This window comes from Aquarana catesbeiana, linkage group LG09 (genome assembly GCF_042186555.1).
Source record: "Aquarana catesbeiana isolate 2022-GZ linkage group LG09, ASM4218655v1, whole genome shotgun sequence".
Classification (NCBI taxonomy): domain Eukaryota; kingdom Metazoa; phylum Chordata; class Amphibia; order Anura; family Ranidae; genus Aquarana; species Aquarana catesbeiana.
The window spans coordinates 190303952-190327583 of record NC_133332.1 but is presented as its reverse complement, the minus strand read 5'-3'; the positions used below and the strand labels follow the sequence as shown (position 1 = coordinate 190327583).

At 45.9% G+C, this 23632-nt stretch overlaps 1 protein-coding gene across 1 annotated transcript in view; it reads right to left on the bottom strand.

Annotated features, from left to right (window-relative positions):
- ATP1B4 (ATPase Na+/K+ transporting family member beta 4) overlaps window positions 1-22963 on the bottom strand; it is a 162755-nt gene extending 139792 nt beyond the window's left edge. The window contains exon 1 of the mRNA XM_073599446.1: window positions 22844-22963. The gene's annotated coding sequence lies outside the window, so the exon portion shown is untranslated. The remainder of the gene's footprint in view (window positions 1-22843) is intronic.
- Between the last annotated feature and the right edge of the window lie 669 nt (window positions 22964-23632).

Here is a 23632-nt window from a genome sequence, read left to right as displayed (position 1 = left end):
GTGAGCCATATGTTAGACCAGTCCGTGTCTTCTAAAGTTCGTCCCAGGTCCTCCTCCCACCTCTGAACGTAAGAGGGTCTATTAAGATTTGGTACTCCATATAATTGATTATAAAGTGATGAAATTGTACCTTTAGCAAATGGATCTTTTGTACAGATTGATTCAAAAATGGATAATTGGGATAATGGTGTATCCCCCTTTAGGAATGGTGTATAGAAATTTTTGATTTGGAGATATCTAAATATCTCAGAGTTTGGTAGATCATATTTTTCTCTAAGCGATGGGAATGAAAGGAATGATTTAGATGCTATGAAGTCATTTAGTGTCTGAATGCCTGATGTTGTCCAAGCTTTAAAAGAATTTGGGTAGATCCATGCCGGATAAAAGGCCGGATTTCTGATAAAAGAAAGGAGAGGATTGTGTGGAGATTGTATCTGATATTTGGTTTTTAGTTTATCCCAGAGAGATAAGAAGTGTTTAGTTATGGGATTATGAATTTTAAAGCGGTCTTTAGGATCAAGCCATAATAAGTTTGATATTAATAGAGGGTCATTTTCTGAAGCCTCTATAAATACCCATAATGGGATTTCCTGTTTTGCATGGTATTTGGACAGACTGGCCAAATGTGCTGCTCTGTAGTAGTTAGTAAAATTAGGGTATCCCAGGCCTCCTTTATTTTTGGGAAGATGTAGTGTGTGTATAGGTATACGTGGTTTAGAAGAGCCCCATATAAACGAAGTTGCTCTTTTTTGTACTATTCTCAAAAAATAGGAAGGAATTGGAATAGGGAGGACTCTGAATAGATAAAGCAATTTGGGTAGAATAGTCATTTTGACTGCATTAATCTTCCCTATCCAGGATAAAGGAAGTTGCGACCATTGTTTTATTAGATTTGTGATCTGTCTTAATACAGGAGGATAATTGGTTGAGAATAAGTCAGAATGAGATGCTGTTAAATGAATTCCAAGATATGGGATTGATTTTTCTGCCCATGTGAATGGGAGTGCAGCCCTAGCCGGGATCAACTCCATGTTTGTGAGTGAAATATTAAGCACTAGGCATTTCTTGGGATTAATCATAAGGCCGGATAGGGCTGCAAATCCATCAAGAGCTGGTATTAAGTTAGGACCAGAGACCTGTGGTGATGATAGAAAAAGTAATATATCGTCTGCAAATATACATAATTTGTGTGTGATACCTCCTACTTCAATGCCAGTTATAGTTTGGTTTGTTCTGATGTATTGGGCCATGGGTTCGAGTATAAGGGCAAATAATAAGGGAGATAATGGGCAACCCTGTCGGGTACCTCTTTCGTTATTAAAGGCATCAGATTTGTATCCAGCATATTTTATATAGGCTTTGGGTTTATTATATAATACTTTGATCCATGTTAAAAAGTGGGGTCCAAAACCCCATTTTTGTAATGAATATTGCATATATTGCCAGGATACTGTGTCAAATGCCCTCTTAATATCGAGAGATAGAAAACATAAAGGGATTTTCCGTTTTTTAGCAATATGTGCCAATAACACTGCCCTGCGTATATTATCGCCTGCCTGTCTATTTGGCATGAAGCCTACTTGATCTCTATGTATTAATTTTCCTATAATGCTATTGAGGCGTTTTGCTATTATTTTTGCTAATAATTTAATATCAAGGTTTAACAGAGAGATAGGTCGATAATTCACACAGGAAGTATCATCAGAAAGGGGTTTTGGGATCATACAAACAATTGCCATTAGTGTTTCTTGCCGAAAAGAATGTCCATCTAGAAGTTTGTTAAAAGTTTCAGTGAGAATGGGAGAGAGTATTTCTGAGAATGTTTTATAGTATAAAGCCGAGTAGCCGTCTGGGCCTGGTCTTTTGTTAAGTTTTAGGTCTTTTATGGCGTTAGCAACTTCATCTATAGTTATAGGCTCATCCAAACTGCTTTTTTGATTCTGAGATAACTCAGGTAAGGTTATTTTTGAGAAGAGGGATTCAGCCTCTGTAGGATTAAATTCATTGTTCGTCTTGTATAAAGTTGCGAGATGTGAGTGAAATTTATGAACTATTTTAACTGGATTACAAGTATAAACATTTTTTGATAATTTCAAACGTATTGGTTTGAAAGATTTGTTAGTTGAATTTAATGCCCGAGCCAAATATGTACCTGGTTTGTTTGTATTCATGTAGAAATTGTGTTTAGAGCGTTTGAGGGATTTATCAACTGACTCAGTGAGAAATAGATCGTATTCCAATCTAGATTTTTCCAGATGAGATTTTGTACTCTGAGATGGATTATCTTGGAATGATATGTAGGCTGCATTAAAATTGAGTTCTAGTTTTTTTGCTAGATTTTTGCGTTCCCGTTTAAATAGTGCCATTTGTCTTTGTATTTTACCACGCAAGACAGGCTTATGAGCTTCCCACAGTGTTATTGGGGAGATGTCTGTTGTATTATTAATTGATATGTATTCCTTTAAAGCTTGTTCAATGGCCATCTGATGTAGTGGGTGTTTGAGCATTATGTCCGGTAAGTACCACGTTGGGTCATTTTGGTATGGGTTGGGTCGTTGGGCTTTTGGTATGGCTTTTGGTATGGCTGAGGCTATAGTAGTGTATACTGCATTATGGTCAGACCACGGAATCGGAATTATATCTGATGCAATAATTCCTGGTATCATTCCTATTGTTAGAAAAATATGATCTATTCTGGTGAAGGTTTGATGAGGGTGCGAGAAATAAGTGAATTTCTTTTTCATTGGGTTACTTTCTCTCCATGAATCTACCAGATTGTATTTGGAAAGAAGTTGAGAAAAAGGTAATCTAGAGGTTATTTTGGATGGTGTAAAAGGTGATTTATCTAGAAATGGGAGGAGGACCTGGTTCGAATCCCCACACATTATCACTGTTCCTATTTTGTGTGTATTAATCACTTGTAATATATGTGAGAGGAATGGTGTAGGTTGTTTGTTAGGAGCATAGTAGGAAATCACCGTGATTGCTGTATCCATTATATAACCCATGAGTATCAGGTATCTACCTTCTGGGTCTTTAATTTCTGATGATAAGGTGAATGGTGTGGAACGGTGAAATGCAATTAGAGTTCCCCTTTGCTTGGTACAGGCAGAAGCCGTGTAAATTTGTTGATAAAAAGGAGATATATTTTGGAGTAGAATCTTTGGTGAAGTGTGTTTCTTGGAGGCATACTATGTGAGCCTTCTTGTTATGGAAAGTACGGAAGGCTTTGGTCCTTTTTTGAGGGACATTTATTCCCTGAACATTCAGGGAAAGTATATTCAGTGGTGCCATGGCAACAGATCAAATAGTTTTGACTTACTTTTTGTTATGCAGAGCTGACTGCGCAGATCAACCTGTGTGGACTGAAGAGATGAAAAGATAGAAAAGAAACCAGTGAATTCTGGAGTAAAGAGTAAACAAAAAACATATGAGATTAGATGATACATTGTATAAATTATTTTTTGCAAGTAATCACAATTTACCCGTGAAAGAGAATAAATATCTCTCTCAGGGGAATAAGTGCCTTCGTCACACTCCCACATAATATGGTTGGGAGAATGAGGAGGGCTAATGGGGGTACACGGATCTTCCGCTTACAGGAGAGAAGTGCTATGTCAAAAGACATCAAAATGATGTTTCATTAATTGGAGTGCAGAATATAGTTTTTGTTGAAATTATTTATTCCAGGGTGGTTGTATATGGTTAGTTTTGCCCTAGGCTAAATAATTCAGTTAGAAAGGTACTGTTAATAACATTGGTATTGATGAAGATAGTTTGAATTATTTTGGGATTTTAACCCTTTTAGAGTAAACAATTACATATTTTATTCATATGCAACTGTTTAGAAATGTTAACTAAAATAAAATTGAGGTTGTATTGCTTCAGATTAGAATAAATAAAAACATAATTCTAGGAACTAGTTAGGTAATAATATATTTGTTTTAAGAAAAAAAAGAAAAAGCTTCCATTACTTCTGGATTATTGAACATATTTGTCCTAAAAAGTAATAAATCTATTGTTATTACCTGATAATATATAACTGAACAAGAATTTCCTTATTTCACTTATATATTCTAAGGCTATATGAATCAGATGTAATAAGAAATATAACTGGAATGTAACATGATCCCACACAGTGTGTGACTATCAGAATGCAGTTACATTCAGTTATAAATATAGGTTTTTTATAGAGAACCATCTCTTAGTATAATAAATGAAGAGATATCAGGAATTAGGATGTCAGTCCATTGAATCTTCTTGGTCTATGGATGATGTGGCATAACGGCCTCTTTTGTGAGAATGATGATTCCCATTTTGTTCTGAAATTTTCTGGGTGCTGCCTGAAGGTGAAGATGATGCCATTCTTCTGCGTGTGGGAGTGTTGCTGCTTGTGGGTTCTGTCAGATTTAATTTTAAAAGGGTTTGTTGTAGTTCATCTGCTGATCTGCTTCTGTAAATTGTACCTTGGTAGTTAAATCTGACTGAAAAGGGGAAGCCCCATTGATACATAATGTTGTGGCGTTGCAGTTCCATTAGTTGGGGTTTCATGGATCGTCTTTTAGTAATAGTAAGTTGGGATAGGTCAGCAAAAATTTTCTCTTGCAGCAATTAGTATTTGTTCTTTCGTTTTGTAATAATGAAATTTTGTGATTATATCACGTGGGGGTCCATCTTTCTTTTTGGCTGTGAGGGCTCTGTGTACTCTGTCCAGTTCCAAACGTTCAATAGGGATATCTGGCTTTAGTTCTTGTAATAGAGCAGTAATAGTAGATTGCAGGTCTGTCACAGTTTCAGGTATTCCCCTTATGCGCAAGTTTGAACATCTGGCTCTATTTTCGTAATCTTCGAGCTTAGTTTGAAGTATTAAATTCTCTTTTTTTAATTGTTCCAATTCTGTTATATTTTCTTGGGTTGTAATTTCAATTTCATCCATTTTTATTTCTAAGGCTGCGGTGTGGTTTCCCAGCTCTCTTATTTCTTTGGTTAGGCTTTTTGTTATTTGGTCTGAGGTTTGTTTTAAAGCCTTATGAAGCATCTTTTCAAATTGTAATAATATTACTGGGGATGCTGAGGAGGCTTGTGGAGAAGTTTGTGAGAGGATTTGTTCTGTATCTGACTCAAATGGAGAGTCTTGCTGTGACATTTTCTGTCTGTGAGAGTGCCCTGATGCTGTATCTTGTGAGGTGACTGGAGCTGCTTCAGTTGCAGTGAGTGCCTGTGGGCTCTTTGTGAGGTGATTTTTATTTCTGCCACGGTTTCCTCCCAGTACCATATTTCCTGCCCAAACTTTCACAGTTTGTTCCCTGGGGCAAAAAGGTTCAAATGGATACCTTTTGAGCCTGCAGGCTCCGCTTTGTCCTTCTCTTCTCTCCTCAGCGGTGTGGAGCTCTAACAATGCATGTCTGCTCCGCTAGGCTCCGCCTCCTGCCCCCCCCGCCTGTCAGTTTTTCAATCGGATGGAAATAGAGAGGCGGTCTGTTTACATTTGACAGCCCCATAGAGAACAGTGGGCTGTGTCCTGGTCTGTTCTGCATCAGTGGAGCGGACATGGACCTGTGATCCGCCTGCTCAGCGGATGAGTACCCCTGCTGAGCGGGTGGATCTGCTGGCAGATTCCACACTGTAAAAGGGGCCTTAATTGAAACCAAAATTATGTAAAAATTGCAGGTTACATTTTAGGTGCTTAAACAGATTCATGTTTAACATAATTAACCCTGTCTGTACTGTGTTCACAGTTCTTTATAATCAGCTGTAAATTAGATTTGAACACTGTCTGTCCTAACAAAGGGTTAAACTGTAGAAACTGCCCTCCTGCATTGTGAGGTCTGTGTGGGCACAAAAACACTGAGACTCTCCAGAAATTCTTAGAATCAGCACTGACACGCTCACCTTGGAAACATCTGAAAGGTAAGAAATATAAAAAAAACAAAAAACAAATTAGGTATGTGAATGGGAACACATAGCAAACATACTTGGTTTTTCTCAAATTTGACTGCAAAAGTGGAAATACGCTTTAATTCCACAAGTTCACAGCTAACATCTAGTCAAGACAGTTTTGGTCTACAAATTCCAGTGTTCTGGAACCACAGGGGATCCTGTGAAAATCTATAACTTTGACTTATACTAGCTGGCTCGCTCTCTTGGCCCGGGGGACATCTGAGAGGTCAGTCAGGTACTGCTGTCTTGCTTGCAGCTGTATTGAGATCCAGCCTCATACAAGCAGAAACCTTCAGACTGACCTGCACCAGCACCAGAGGTTTAGTGACACCACGCACCCCAGTGCCAGACATTAAGCTACACAGCTGTCCTTAGTGGCCAGAGGCATAGAGACATATGCACTGATTGCATCTACAGCTTCACACCAACACCACACCACACTAACCTACTACTCTCCAAAGCCTGCTCATACCACCTTCTTGCACTGGAGCCCTACACTCAATCTTGGTGAGAGACAGTCTGCCCAACCTTTACTCTGTTTCTTTCATACATGGACACTGCTAGCAGACATCTTTACTGTCCCCCTTCTCAATTAAGGAGATCTTGCTACCTTGCCTTCACTGTATGCAGATCTACTCAATCACCAGCCCCCTTTGCTGCAACTGTTAAAGGGACCAAACAGTTGCTAGCAGAAGATACAGCCTCAAACTCAAAATGCCTTTTCCCTACACAGATATCCATCACCCACCCAGGGGTGCCTTTCCTCTACCTGTACAGGACTATTACCTCTCTTTCCGATACTGCACCAGTATATATAAATATAATAGCAGAAAACTCCTCCAGTCATAAAAAGGATATAGCAATGCTGCTATAAAACCCAACTCTTCTAACTTAGGCCTCGTTCACATGGGTGTACCTAAGCCAGCCCTCAAAATTTCCACTCGCCTTTTCGCATTTGGCAAGTGGAAATAACTTGAAAGCACACTGGTTCAATGCCAGGAAATTGAAGTAGTGCAACGTCTATCATAGGAGCCAGCCCAGGAGGCAAGATTAGTTTGACAGTGGCCGCCAGGCAATTCAAATCCAAGCTGTGTCACAGCGGGAGATCGCTCTGTGTGATCAAGACGGCTCTCATCCTTGTTATCCCTGTGCACTGGTGAGGCTGTGTTTATAGGCACTGGTGAGGCTGCATTGATGGGCACTGGTGAGGCTGCATTAATGGGCACTGATGAGACTGCTCTGATGGGCACTGGTGAGGCTGCAGTGATGGGCGCTGATCAGGCTGCATTGATGGGAGCCGGTGAGGCTACATTGATGGACACTGGTGAGGCTGAATTGATAGGCACTGGTGAGGCTGCGTGGATGGGCACTGGTGAGGCTGCATTGATGAGCACTGGTAGGCACTGAAAGACTGCATTGATAGGCACTGGTGAGGCTGCATTCATGGGCACTGGTGAGGCTGCATTGATGGGCACTGGTGAGGCTTTATTGATAGGCACTGATCAGGCTGCATTGATGGGTACTATTCAGGCTGCATTGATGGGCACTGGTCAGGCTGCGCTGATGGCACTAGTGAGGATGCATTGATGGACACTGGTGAGGCTGCATTGAAGGGCACTGGTGAGGCTACATTGATGGGCACTGGTGAGGCTGAATTGATGAGCACTGGTGAGGCTACATTGATGGGCACTGATCAGGCTGCATTGATGGGCACTGAACAGGCTGCATTGATGGGCACTGATGAGGCTGCGCGGGTGGCACTGGTGAGGCTGCATTGATAGGCACTGATCAGGCTGCATTGATACGCACTGATAAGGGTGCAAATGCATGCGGACTAAACCCCTGTTTTTAACGCGTACTGTTAGACAGGTTAATTTGGTTGTCTGCGAGCTGGTGGTAAGTAGGCTTGGAATTTTTTCCTGGGCATTCCCCAGGCCTTGTTTGTATCTGTTTGTAGCCCTCCAATGCCGCTTACTGCGATAGCCAGCTATAAATGAGGGTGGTGGCAAGTTTTTTGAGATCACCTTGGTGTGTGTATTGGTCCAGCAACGCACCAGCACCTTTGCAGCCATTGTGCTATTTGCTGGGTGTCTGGTGTGCTCCTGTACCTTTAAGAAGGGATGGGCTGCCCTTCAGTCCACCTGCTCTCATTTATCCATCAGAATGCATGTGCCTCCACTGTGGGGACACTCAAATTTAGTGTTAGGACCACAGATATCAGGGTGCCGTGACGAGGCTTTGTGGCTTACGCATGCATTTGCAAATGCGTGCGGACTAAACCCCTGTTTTTAACGCGTACTGTTAGACGGGTTAATTTGGTTGTCTGCAAGCTGGTGGTAAGTAGGCTTGGAATTTTTTCCTGGGCATTCCCCAGGCCTTGTTAGTAATTGATGGGCACTGGTCAGGCTGAATTGATGGGCGCTGATGAGGCTGCACTGACAGGCACTGATGAGGGTGCATTGATGGGCACTGGTGAGGCTGCATTTATGGGCACTGGCTGCATTGATGGGCACTGGTGAGGCTGCATTGATGAGCACTGGTAGGCACTGAAAGATTGCATTGATAGGCACTGGTGAGGCTGCATTGAAGGACACTGGTGAGGCTGCATTGATGGGCACTGGTGAGGCTGCATTGATGGGCACTGGTGAGGCTGCATTGATGGGCAATGATCAGGCTTTCCTAAACAATTTATTGAAATTGTATCCAATCAGGCAAGCCAATCATTGGTAGCTCTAAAGAAATAATACAATCAGGATATAATGTTTTCAGTCAGTTTAAGGTACGTTTCTCTCTATTAATCTAAGTAATATGTGTGTTACCATCACCCCCTCAAGTTTTATTTTCACTAGCTTCAGCATTTTAGAACTATGTTAATATATATATATATATATATATATATATATATATATATATATATATATATATATATTTTTTTTTTTTTTCATAAATATAATAGCAGAAAATTCCTCCAGTCATAAAAAGGATATAGCAATGCTGCTATAAAACCCAACTCTTCTAACTTAGGCCTCGTTCACATGGGTGTACCTAAGCCAGCCCTCAAAATTTCCACTCACCTTTTCGCACACTGGTTCAATGCCAGGAAATTGAAGTAGTGCAATGTCTATCATAGGAGCCGGCCCAGGAGGCAAGACTTGTTTGACAGTGGCCGCCAGGCAATTCAAATCCAAGCTGTGTCACAGTGGAAGATCGCTCTGTGTGATCCAGCGGGCTCTCATCCTTATTATCCCCGTGCACTGGTGAGGCTGTGTTTATAGGCACTGGTGAGGCTGCATTGATGGGCACTGGTGAGGCTGCATTGATGGGCACTGATGAGGCTGCTCTGATGGGCACTGGTGAGGCTGCAGTGATGGGCACTGATCAGGCTGCATTGATGGTAGCTGGTGAGGCTACGTTGATGGACACTGGTGAGGCTGCATGGATGGGCACTGGTGAGGCTGTATTGATGGGCACTGATGAGGCTGCTCTGATGGGCACTGGTGAGGCTGCAGTGATGGGCACTGATCAGGCTGCATTGATGGTAGCTGGTGAGGCTACGTTGATGGACACTGGTGAGGCTGCATTGATGGGCACTGGTGAGGCTGTATTGATGAGCACTGGTAGGCACTGAAAGACTGCATTGATGGGCACTGGGGAGGCTGCACTGAAGGACACTGGTGAGGCTGGATTAATGGGCACTGGTGAGGCTGCATTGATGGGCACTGGTGAGGCTGCATTGATGGGCACTGATCAGGCTGCATTGATGGGCACTGTTCAGGCTGCATTGATGGGCACTGGTAGGCACTGAAAGACTGCATTGATGGGCACTGGTGAGGCTGCATTGAAGGACACTGGTGAGGCTTCATTCATGGGCACTGATGAGGCTGCATTCATGGGCACTGGTGAGGCTGCATTGATGGGCACTGATCAGGCTGCATTGATGGGCACTGATCAGGCTGCATTGATGGGCACTGTTCAGGCTGCATTGATGGGCACTGGTCAGGCTGCGCTGTTGGCACTGGTGAGGCTGCATTGATAGGCACTGATCAGGCTGCATTGATAGGCACTGATCAGGCTGCATTGATAGGCACTGATAGGCACTGAAAGACTGCGTTGATGGACACTGGTGAGGCTGCATTGAAGGGCACTGGTGAGGCTACATTGATGGGCACTGGTGAGGCTGCATTGATGAGCACTGGGGAGGCTGCATTGATGAGCACTGGTGAGGCTGCATTGATGGGCACTGAACAGGCTGCATTGATGGGCACTGGTCAGACTAAATTGATGGGCACTGATGAGGCTGCGCGGGTGGCACTGGTGAGGCTGCATTGATAGGCACTGATCAGGCTGCATTGATAGGCACTGATGAGGGTACATTGATGGGCACTGGTGAGGCTGCATTGATGGACACTGGTGAGGCTGCATTGATGGGCACTGGTGAGGCTGCATTGATGGGCACTGATCAGGCTGCATTGATGGGCACTGGTCAGGCTGTGCTGATGGCACTGGTGAGGCTGCATTGATAGGCACTGATCAGGCTGCATTGATAGGCACTGATCAGGCTGCATTGATAGGCACTGATAGGCACTGAAAGACTGCATTGATGGACACTGGTGAGACTGCATTGATGGGCACTGGTGAGGCTGCATTGATGGGCACTGGTGAGGCTGCAGTGATGAGCACTGGTGAGGCTGCATTGATGGGCACTGATCAGGCTGCGTTGATAGGCACTGATCAGGCTGCATTGATAGGCACTATAAGACTGCATTGATGGGCACTGGTGAGGCTGCATTGAAGGGCACCGGTGAGTCTGCATTGATGGGCACTAGTGAGGCTGCATTGATGAGCACTGGTGAGGCTGAATTGATGGGCACTGATCAGGCTGCATTGATGGGCACTGAACAGGCTGCATTGATGGGCACTGGTCAGGCTAAATTGATGGGCACTGGTCAGGCTAAATTAATGGGCACTGATGAGGCTGCATTGATGAGCACTGGTGAGGCTGCGTTGATGAGCACTGGTGAGGCTGCATTGATGAGCACTGGTGAGGCTGCATTGATGAGCACTGGTGAGGCTGCATTGATGAGCACTGGTGAGGCTGCATTAATGGGCACTGGTGAGGCTGCATTGATGGGCACTGGTGAGGCTGCATTGATGGGCACTGATCAGGCTGCATTGATGGGCACTGTTCAGGCTGCATTGATGGGCACTGGTCAGGCTGCGCTGTTGGCACTGGTGAGGCTGCATTGATAGGCACTGATCAGGCTGCATTGATGGACACTGGTGAGGCTGCATTGAAGGGCACTGGTGAGGCTGCATTGATGAGCACTGGTGAGGCTGCATTGATGGACACTGGTGAGGCTGCATTGATGGGCACTGGTGAGGCTGCATTGATGGGCACTGGTGAGGCTGCATTGATGGGCACTGGTGAGGCTGCAGTGATGAGCACTGGTGAGGCTGCAGTGATGAGCACTGGTGAGGCTGCATTGATGGGCACTGATCAGGCTGCATTGATAGGCACTGATCAGGCTGCATTGATAGGCACTGAAAGACTGCATTGATGGACACTGGTGAGGCTGCATTGAAGGGCACCAGTGAGTCTGCATTCATGGGTACTGGTGAGGCTGCATTGATGGGTACTGATCAGGCTGCATTGATGGGCACTGTTCAGGCTGCATTGATGGGCACTGGTCAGGCTGCGCTGTTGGCACTGGTGAGGCTGCATTGATAGGCACTGATCAGGCTGCATTGATAGGCACTGATCAGGCTGCATTGATAGGCACTGAAAGACTGCATTGATGGACACTGGTGAGGCTGCATGGATGGGCACTGATGAGGCTGCATTGATGAGCACTGGTAGGCACTGAAAGACTGCATTGATGGGCGCTGGTGAGGCTGCATTGAAGGACACTGGTGAGGCTGCATTAATGGGCACTGGTAAGGCTGCATTGATGGGCACTGGTGAGGCTGCATTGATGGGCACTGGTGAGACTGCATTGATGGGCACTGATCAGGCTACAATGATGGGCACTGTTCAGGCTGCATTGATGGGCACTGGTGAGGCTGCATTGAAGGATACTGGTGAGGCTGCATTAATGGGCACTGATGAGGCTGCATTCATGGGCACTGGTGAGGCTGCATTGATGGGCACTGATCAGGCTGCATTGATGGGCACTGTTCAGGCTGCATTGATGGGCACTGGTCAGGCTGCGCTGTTGGCACTGGTGAGGCTGCATTGATAGGCACTGATCAGGCTGCATTGATAGGCACTGATCAGGTTGCATTGATAGGCACTGATAGGCACTGAAAGACCGCTTTGAAGGACAATGGGTAATGCTGCATTGAAGGGCACTGGTGAGGCTACATTGATGGGCGCTGGTGAGGCTGCATTGATGAGCACTGGTGAGGCTGCATTGATGAGCACTGGTGAGGCTGCATTGATGGGCACTGAACAGGCTGCATTGATGGGCACTGGTCAGGCTAAATTGATGGGCACTGATGAGGCTGCGCAGGTGGCACTGGTGAGGCTGCATTGATAGGCACTGATCAGGCTGCATTGATAGGCACTGGTGAGGGTGCATTGATGGGCACTGGTGAGGCTGCATTGATGGGCACTGGTGAGGCTGCATTGATGGGCACTGATCAGGCTGCATTGATGGGCACTGGTCAGGCTGTGCTGATGGCACTGGTGAGGCTGCATTGATAGGCACTGATCAGGCTGCATTGATAGGCACTGATAGGCACTGAAAGACTGCATTGATGGACACTGGTGAGGCTGCATTGATGGGCACTGGTAAGGCTGCATTGATAGGCACTGGTGAGGCTGCAGTGATGAGCACTGGTGAGGCTGCATTGATGGGCACTAATCAGGTTGCATTGATAGGCACTGATCAGGATGCATTGATAGGCACTGAAAGACTGCATTGATGGACACTGGTGAGGCTGCATTGAAGGGCACCGGTGAGTCTGCATTGATGGGCACTGGTGAGGCTGCATTGATGAGCACTGGTGAGGCTGCATTGATGGGCACTGATCAGGCTGCATTAATGGGCACTGAACAGGCTGCATTGATGGGCACTGGTCAGGCTAAATTAATGGGCACTGATGAGGCTGCATTGATGAGCACTGGTAGGCACTGAAAGACTGCATTGATGGGCACTGGTGAGGCTGCATTGAAGGACATTGGTGAGGCTGCATTAATTGGCACTGATGAGGCTGAATTCATGGGCACTGGTGAGGCTGCATTGATGGGCACTGATCAGGCTGCATTGATGGGCACTGTTCAGGCTGCATTGATGGGCACTGGTCAGGCTGTATTGATGGGCACTGGTCAGGCTGCGCTGTTGGCACTGGTGAGGCTGCATTGATAGGCACTGATCAGGCTGCATTGATAGGCACTGATCAGGCTACATTGATAGGCACTGATAGGCACTGAAAGACTGCATTGATGGGCACTGGTGAGGCTGCATTGATGGACACTGGTGAGGCTGCATTGATGGGCACTGGTGAGGCTGCAGTGATGAGCACTGGTGAGGCTGCATTGATGGGCACTGATCAGGCTGCATTGATAGGCACTGATCAGGCTGCATTGATAGGCACTGAAAGACTGCATTGATGGACACTGGTGAGGCTGCACTGAAGGGCACCGGTGAGTCTGCATTCATGGGTACTGGTGAGGCTGCATTGATGAGCACTGGTGAGGCTGCATTGATGGGCACTGATCAGGCTGCACTGATGGGCACTGAACAGGCTGCATTGATGGGCACTGGTCAGGCTAAATTAATGGGCACTGATGAGGCTGCATTGATGAGCACTGGTGAGGCTGCATTGATGAGCACTGGTGAGGCTGCATTGATGAGCACTGGTGAGGCTGCATTGATGGGCAATGGTGAGGCTGCATTGATGGGCACTGACCAGGCTGCATTGATAGGCACTGATCAGGTTGATTTGATAGGCACCGAAAGACTGCATTGATGGACACTGGTGAGGCTGCATTGAAGGGCAACGGTGAGTCTGCATTGATGGGCACTGGTGAGGCTGCATTGATGAGCACTGGTGAGGCTGCATTGATGGGCACTGATCAGGCTGCACTGATGGGCACTGAACAGGCTGCATTGATGGGCACTGGTCAGGCTAAATTAATGGGCACTGATGAGGCTGCATTGATGAGCACTGGTGAGGCTGCATTGATGAGCACTGGTGAGGCTGCATTGATGAGCACTGGTGAAGCTGCATTGATGGGCACTGATCAGGCTGCATTGATAGGCACTGAAAGACTGCATTGATGGACACTGGTGAGGCTGCATTGAAGGGCACCAGTGAGGCTGCATTGATGGGCACTGGTGAGGCTGCATTGATGAGCACTGGTGAGGCTGCATTGATGAGCACTGGTGAGGCTGCATTGATGGGCACTGGTCAGGCTAAATTGATGGGCAATGATGAGGCTGCGCGGGTGGCACTGGTGAGGCTGCATTGATAGGCACTGATCAGGCAGCATTGATAGGCACTAATGAGGCTGCATTAAAGGGCAGTGGTGAGGCTGCATTGAAGGACAGTGGTGAGGCTGCACTGAAGGACAGTGGTGAGGCTGCATTGATGGCAACTGGTCAGCTGAAGTGATGGGTGCTGATGAGGCTGCACTGATAGGCACTGATGAGGCTGCATTGATGGGCACTGGTGAGGCTGCATTGATGGGCACTAATGAGGCTGCATTGATGGGCAATGGTGAGGCTGCATTGATGGGCACTGGTGAGGCTGCATTGATGGGCACTGGTGAGGCTGCATTGATGGGCACTGGTGAGGCTGCACTGATGGGCACTGATAGGCTGCACTAATTGGCACTGATGAGGCGGCACTGATGAAGCGGCACTGATAAGCTGGACTAATGATGCTGCACTGATGGGCACTAATATGCTGCACTAATGGGCACTGATAGGCTGCATTGATGGGCACTGATAAGGCTGCACTGATAAAGTTGTTGCTAATATTTATTTTTGTAACTTAATTCTGCATAGAACATTTAACAGTGTTATTTCATGAGATAATTTACGAGGGTGTGTTTAGGGGCGAAATTAAGGCAGGTAGGGGATGGGTGGGGTAACTGGTGGCAAGTAACTCTTAAGGCCTGGCTAGTAGCTCAGGACTTGAAATTTTGAGCCCTGACCTAAGCGCATACCCACGCAAAGGTCGCGTTTGCCTGCATGGGAATGCACAGGAGTTCTGTGCATTCATGTGCAGGCAGTCACATTTATGCCATTTGGGATGAAGCGGCTGCAAGAAAACAGCCACTACATCCAATTTGACATCTGCACAGGTGCCAGTCAAAATGGGAGCAGTGGCTGTGTCCTTAGAGCTGCTGCATTCCAATTGACATTAGCAGGAGTGTCTCATGGGGATGCACGGAACACATGTGCATCCCCGTGCAAGCAAACATGACCCTTGCATGGGTGTAAGCTTAAGTATGCCCATGTGAACGAGGTCTTAGGCCATTAATATGGGCTGTTGTTGAGCTGCCACTAAAAACAAATAGCAGGGTGTACATTCCAACAGAAATTAGATGAGCAGTGAAACAACAGTATACACAGACAGAAAGCGCTTGCCCTTAAGAAAGTACATAAATGATTGCAACACCTTGTGCAAGCTTTTCTAGAAAGATGAAGAATGGTGATTTGCAGTGAAAAACAAATAGCAGTGAGCCAATGAAAAACAGTTTTGGATTTCATAACCAAGTTGAAAAAGCAGTTGCATGCGGTAATCCTTAGCAGCCAATCTGCCTTCAGGTTTCAGCTGTATAGTATAATTAGACTGTCGAAAGCTAACTTATACTCATCCAATGTCTATTATTACATGCCACTGCTACTAGCACTTTGCTGTTAAAGTAGATCTAACCCTATCATTTAGTTTTCTAATGCACTGTATCTTATAAACATTTAAACACTTCAGTGCTGCAGATTTCTTCCCGTCTTTTCTAGCAACTTTCTGTCTACATGCATTTGCCCCACTCTCTGCTGCAAATCGTTGTTCTCTGTGTATAATGCCACGCTCAAAAGTGCATATTATAACATATGTGAACAAATTAAAAACATATATGAACAAATTAAGCGTCATATGAATAATAATATAGCATCCCGAAGGTGAAGATATTATAGTCCACCACCTGAGTGACTAAATCATTCTTCCAAACAATCCTTGTATTATGATCAAAGTTCTGTTAAAACCAAATTTACGTGCTGATGTCAAGCCGCTGCTTTTGCATCTGTAATCAGAGGCCATTTTTTGTTTATTAATGGTCACTGGGAACCCACTATATGGTGAAGGTTGAAAGCTCAGTAGTTTGGATGACAGCTTCTCTTCTGTATTATATACGGGTGGTTTCTGCGTCATGCAGCTTGAGATCTGGTGAGCACAGAGTAGTGTTGGCTAAGAGGACACTCTGGGTGCAGCACTTTTCTTTGATGGTGGAAATTTAAAAAATATAACAACAAGACCTAGTTTTAACAGAACTTTATTTTATCATAATACAAGGATTGTTTGGAGGAATAATTTATTCACTCAGGTGGTGGACTATAATTTCACTTTGGAGATGCTATATTAAAATTCATACAATGCTTAATTTGTTCACATATGTTTTTAATTTGTTCACATATGTTATATTATGTACTTTTGAGCATGGCATTATACACAGAGTCTAGATTGCAGGTTTGTATATTGATCTTTTATGCCAGCTGCCAGTAAATTGTCTTTCTCTAGCGCTGACTTTTTAACTTTTTTTGGAATCATTGTTCTGAACCGACTTTCATATAGTCTCCATCCAGTGGGGCTTGTGACATAGTATAACAAGTAGTGCCTGGACAAGACCTTTCATGGCAGGATCACCAAGTATTTTTAATGAGATTATCAGAAATAGTACAGATTAAAATGGCTATAAAAATTACATTAGCATTTTAAGATTATGTAAGTGTAGCACCCTCCTAATGTAGGATGCTTAGAAAACTTAGCTTTTTGGCTCTTTCTGTAGTCAGGGGAACAGCGATTGTTTGCTCTGGTCCGTTCAGGGTTTCACAGGCTGGGAGTTTGACTGCTCCCCCCTGTTTCTGGAAGAAGTTACCCGAATATGGGGCTGAGAGAGGCAAATGACCAGCCTGAATATTTATCATGCCGTAGCTGGAGGGGAGTGTCCAGAAGGTGGCTGGTGAGGTGATAAAAGGTCTAGAGCCTTGGAGAGATTGATGAGAATCATAAGATTTTAGTGTTTGGGTTTGGATCTACTCCAGGGGGGAATATTTATAAAGCAGGGAGTATGACATTCACCAAATATGCACTGCAGGTGAATCTTCCTGGCACATGTGTTTTAAATTGGAGGCAATGAAAAACCACCTGTTTTACTGTTAAAGTGTCTTGTGGGTCCACAAAAAGCATCTCTCTATACAAACAAATGTAGTGGTAAAGCAAATCTACTAATACATTTATTGTAAATACTGCAAATGCTAATGTTAAATATTTTAAAATACTTGTGCAACAGTACAATATTATTTTGCTGCTTTGTTAAAGCTCTAAAAGTATTATTAACTGAATAAATATTTTTGATGATGCAAAAATATGTATTTAAATATTTTTTTATTTCCATAAACAATATCAACACATTAACTGGGTAGAACTAGAAAACAGCATAACAGTTGCAAATGGTGTTGATATTTTTTTTTATACACAAGGGGGAGCCATTTAACAAATAAACTTATCAGTCATAGAAAAAGCAACCTTATAGTAAACCCTCCCAACAATGACACCAAAGATAGGGCACAATTCCTCCCAATGACACCAATGATGGGGGCACAATTCCTCTCAGTGTAAAAACAGGGTTCCTCAAAAAGTGGGACTTTAGAGGACCATGAACACTCAAAAAAAAGGGATTTATAAAAAGAATTACACATTTATTATAAAGAGTAAATGACATAATACAAAAATGAATAAAACTAAAACACATGATGTAAGGAAGCAGTCCAAAGACAGACAGCTGGAAGAGGCCCAAATCGACTGTCGGGAAGACAGAGGACATTCCAGCTGTCCGTCTTTGGACTGCTTCCTTACATCATGTGTTTTAGTTTTATTCATTTTTGTATTATGTCATTTACTCTTTGTAATGAATTTGTAATTCTTTTTATAAATCTCTTATTTTTTTGAGTGTTCATGGTCCTCTAAAGTCCCACTTTTTGAAGAACCCTGTTTTTACATATTGTATTGGGGATGTGGACCTGAACCTCTTTTCCTCCAATTAGTTAGCAATATTTTTTGTCCACAATTCTTCTCAGTGACGCTAATGATAGGGCACAATTCCTCCCACTGACACAAGCGATAGGGCACAATTCCTACTAATAACACCAATGATGGGGCACAATTCCTACCAGTAACACAAACTTTTGGAGGTGATGGGGAAGAGATTGGGTGCAGTTCTGCTAGGGGGGGCGGTACCTGTTTCCAGGAGGAGGAGGACTGTCATTGGCCATTGCTAAAACCAATCAAAGTTATGCTAGCCCCATCCACCATCTGGGAGGAAAATGACTCGATTGGTTGCCACTACCAATCTCAGAAAGAAGGGATTTCACTGTGATTGAGAAAACCACAATCAGGTGACAGTTTGTGGAATTACTGTTGAGCTTCTGGAAACTTTGTTGAAATGATCCCTGAACCTTCGCGTTACTTACTACTGAACCTTGCACTCTGTGTCCCTTTAAGCCACAGCCAGTATTCAGCCGCACTTTTTCTCAGCTGCGGGCCCCAACTTATGATCCTCCACACAGGCCCACTGCTTTCAGAAAATGCCCCTGACCTGAGCTCCTCATTGCGCATCCATTCCATATGCTTGTATGTGACTTCACATATATGCCATGCATCACATACATCACATGCGAAAGGTGGATCAGCAGGATGAGTGTGCCAGGACAGGTAGATGTGTCTCATCTCTGCTTCCTTTCACCATTCTGCATATCACGCATATCATAGATGAGAAAAGAGTACAGTGGTGGAGCAGATGAGCAGGAGGGTACAGCGGTGTGGAAAATGAGCAGGAGGGGTTCACAGGTGGGACAGAAAAGCAGGAGGGTACAGCTGTGGGGCAGATGTGCAGGGAGGTACAGTGGTGGAAGAGATGAAAAGGGGGTTCAGCAGTGGGACAGAAGAGCAGGGGGGTACAGTGATGGGGCAGATGAGCAGGGGGGTTCATGTTGGGCCAGATGAGAAGGGGGTTACATTGGTGGGCCAGATGAGAAGGGGGTTTAGTGGTGGGACAGAAAAGCAGGGGGGTAGAGCAGTGGGGCAGATGTGAAAGGGGGTGTATTGGTGGGACAGATGAGCAGGGGGTTACAGTGGTGGGGCAGAAGAGCAGTGGGGTATAGAGGTGAGACAGATGTGCAGGAGGTACATTGGTGGGGCAGATGAGAAAGCGGGTTACAATGGTGGGGCAGATAAGCAGATAGGTTCAGTGTTAGGACAGATGAGAAGGTGATTCAGTAGTGTGACAAAAGAGCATGGGGATATGGCAGTGGAGCAGATGTGCAGGGAGGTACAGTGGTGGGGCGGATGAGAAAAGGGGTACATTGATGGGGCAGATAAGCAGGGGGGTTACAGTGGTGGGACAGAAGAGCAAGGGGGTAAAGTGGTGGGGCAGATCTGCAGGAGGTACAGTGGCGGGAGGGGTGAGAAGGGGGTTCAGTGGTGGGACAGATGAGCAGGGGGATTCAGTTTTGGACCAGATGAGAAGGGGGTTACAGCTGTGGGAAAGATGAGAAGGGGGTTCAGCGGTGGGACAGATGTGTAAGGAAATGCATTGGTGGGACAGATGAGCAGGGGGTTACAGTGGTTGGGCAGAAAAGCAGGGGGTACAGAGGCGGGGCAGATGTATACTGGGGTACAGTGGCGGGGCAGAGTAGAAAGGAGGTACATTGGTGGGACAGATGAGCAGGGGTTACTGCGGTGGAGCAGAGGAGCAGGGGGGTACAGAGGTGGGGCAGATGTACAGAGGGGTGCAGAGAGAAAGGAGGTACATCGGTGGAACACATAAGCACGGGGTTACAGGGACAGATGTGCAGGAAGTACAGTGGTAGGGCAGATGAGAAAGGGGGTTACAGTGATGGGGCAGATGAGCAGATACAGTAAGTTCAGTGCTAGGAAGGATGAGAAGATGTTTCAGCGGTGAGACAGAAGAGCATGGGGGTACGGCGGTGGAGCAGATGTGCGGAGAGGTACAGTGATGCGGCAGATGAAAACGGGGGAACATTTATGGGGCAGATGAGCAGGGGGTTACAGTGGTGGGACAGAAGAGTAGGGTTGTACAGTCGTGGGGCAGATGTACAGGGGGTTACAGTGGTGGGGCAGATGTGCAGGCGGTTACAGTGGTGGGGCAGATGTGCAGGGGGTTACAGTGGTGGGGCAGATGAGAAAGGGGTTACAGTGGTGGGACAGAAAAGCAGGGTTGTACAGTGGTGGGGCAGATGAACAGGGGGTTACAGTGGTGGGGCAGATGTGCAGGGGGTTACAGTGGTGGGGCAGATGAGAAAGGGGTTACAGTGGTGGGGCAGATGAGAAAGGAGTTACAGTGGTGGGGCAGATGAGAAAGGGGTTACATTGGTGGGGCAGATGAGAAAGGAGTTACAGTGGTGGGGCAGATGAGAAAGGGGTTACATTGGTGGGGCAGATGAGCAGGGGGTTACAGTGGTGGGACAGAAGAGCAAGGGGGTACAGCGATGGGACAGATGTGCAGGAGGTACAGCGGTGGAACAAGAGGGGAAGGGGGTTACAGTGGTGGGAAAGATGAGCAGGGGGGTTTAGTATTGGGGAAGATGAGAAGGGGGTTCAGCGGTGGGACAGAAGAGCGGGGGGGGGGTACAGCGGTGGGGCAGATGTGTAAGGAGATGCCAAGGTGGGACAGATGAGCAGGGGGTTACAATGGTTGGGCAGAGGAGCAGGGGGTACAGAGGTGGGGCAGATGTGCAGAGAGAAAGGCGGTACATCAGTGGAACACATGAGCAGGGGTTTACAGTGGTGGGGCAGAAGAGCAGGAGGAACAGAGGTGGGACAGATGTGCAGGAGGTACAGTGGTGGGGCAGATGAGCAGATACAGCAAGTTCAGTGTTAGGACAGATGAGAAGATGTTTCAGCGGTGAGACAGAAGAGTAAGGGAGTACGGCTGTGGAGTAGATGTGCAGGGAGGTACTGTGATGGGGCAGATGAGAAAGGGGAACATTGGTGGGACAGATGAGCAGGGGGTTACAGTGGTAGGACAGAAGAGCAGGGTGGTACAGTGGTGGGGCAGATGTACAGGGGGTTACAGTGGTGGGACAGAAGAGCAAGGTGGTGGTACTGTGGTGGAGCAGACGTGCAGGGGGTTACAGTGGTGGAGCAGATGAAAAAGGGGTTACAGTGGTGGGGCAGATGAAAAAGGGGTTACAGTGGTGGGACAGATGAGAAAGGGGGTAAATTGGTGGGACAGTGGTGAAACAGATTTGCAGGGGGGGGAAGTGATCTGGGGTGTGAAGGTGCATGAATTGGGGCTGATCTGGAGGAGTGAGAGTGCAGGATGTTAATTTCTGACTACTACTGAAGTAGTTTACAGCATTTACTTTATAAAAAATCCTTTTCGTGATGGAGAGTGTGAAGTTGAAATTTATTTGTTATAAAATCGGCACGCTCAATTACTTTGAAAACATTTTTCGGCACACTGTGCTCAAAAGGTTGCCTACCCCTGGTCTATAGCTACTGTCAAGAGAGAACTATTAGGGACCCTTGTAGCAACAAAATATGTGAGTCTTGTGCCTAAAGAAGATGGACACAAGGGATGGATACGTTAGAAGGCTGGCCATTGGCTAGTCTGTATTTGAAGTAGGAGTCAGGGCCATATAATCCCCCCTCCTCGCCTGCATACTCGGCGGCCAGCGTTTCTGGGTTAGGATAGCAGTTGGCGTGTCATTTCCAGTTCCGGGTCAGGCTTAGGACGGCATCTCTGGCAGCAGCACAAACGATCTACCATCTATTCGGCGTGTCTGTGGGTCTGTATATTTCCTGGCGGCCTGTCAGCAAGGGGAGCTCAGGTCTGACACAATGCTTTTATCCTGGTCCATACAGGTGTCGGCTTTCCCGGGTATCGGACGGCGGGCATTTTTTCAGAGAGGACGCTTCTCTCATCTCCTGCTCTCCTTGGCTGGTGGCACCCGCGTCTCTCCATGCTGATCCCTGCAGACACGCTTTGTCTTTACATTGCCATCCATCCTTAGCACTGGAGTACAGTGCAATCTATGTGAATTTTTTATTCAGCTTTTAATAAACAGCGTTTTGATTTATTCAGAGAGCACTAGATATTATTTATTCTATTGGATGTACCCATATCTTGGAGTTGAAGAGGCATCTACATCTAGATATTTGTACTGCCATCCCACCGCAATAGCTGATTGGGCTTGCTGACCATTTAACCCTCTGGGAATGCTGTTTTAGACCTGACTGAGTCATTCAGGGGTCCATTACATGAGGTGAGGGACCATTCCGCATGCTGGTGGAGGGTGTCACAGAAGTCACCGTTTATGTTTAACTCTTCACTCTCATCACTGGATACCTGCTAGGACTCTCGGAATCTTTAAAGGACTTTTTAGACTGTTTCTTATTGCATTGCAAATGCACTTGTTAGTTTTATAGCGCTGTACTGCCTTTTGTGATTGGCTGGTGGCACGGCTCGGTCGTTCGAATTCTGCTACGAGTGTTTCAGAAATGGTCGCTGCGATCTGAGTAAGGTAGGTGTGGGGCCAGGAAAGCAGGAGGAGGGGGAGGAGGCATGCAGGTGCTTACTATCAGAGGGTCACGAGCGCTGCGTTGCCAGGATCTGTAGGGTGGCTCTGTCAGGATCTGCTGCATATTATCTTACCTGCTGAGGCTTTTAGTTCCACAACTGGTGACCTCATCCCAGCCTCATGGGCTGCCACATCATGCATATTCAGCATCGTGTCACATGTCACAGCCTGGTCAGGCACACTCAGTGTTGGTGTTTTCACTGTTTACCCAGGCCCCATAGTCTGTAAACATTGTATGAAACTCCTTTCATTGCTTCCTTTTTTCTTACAAATACAGTGTGGTTTCGCTTGGTTGGCACGTCATTATTAGGTTGCAATTTCCGGCTTGTATTTTCCATCACTTGATTCAGTGCATACGTCATTGTGTTGTTGCAGGTGGATTCTACACTTTTCATTCAGGAACGGCAAGGTGTGTTCTGTGTGTCTTTTCGTTCAGGAGTCATAGCTAGGGGCATTACATACCAGGATCTGTCACGTCTACAGATCCGTGCGGGCTGAGCTTTTGTTTTTAATGATTGTAATTACAATCTTCTCGCCTGCACAGCATACGTCATACAGGCACGTCGCATACATTCCTATTTCTGCCTACCACGGTCTGTAGGTACCAAGCCCTGAGTGTTTGTTTTTAATTGCCTGTCTCATCGCGGCAGGTTACTCGGGCTTGCTTCATACTCACGTAGGGAGTCACAGTCATTAGACTCATGCGCTGTTTCATTTCTCATCAGCACCACTCACCATTTTATAGTCGAGGGTTAGGGTTGATGGTGGGTTGGTGGTTGGGCTGACTATATTTAGTTGTTTTTTCCACAGATTGGAACATGTCACATGTGTCGGAGAGTGACGAATTTGCCTTCATCCCTCCT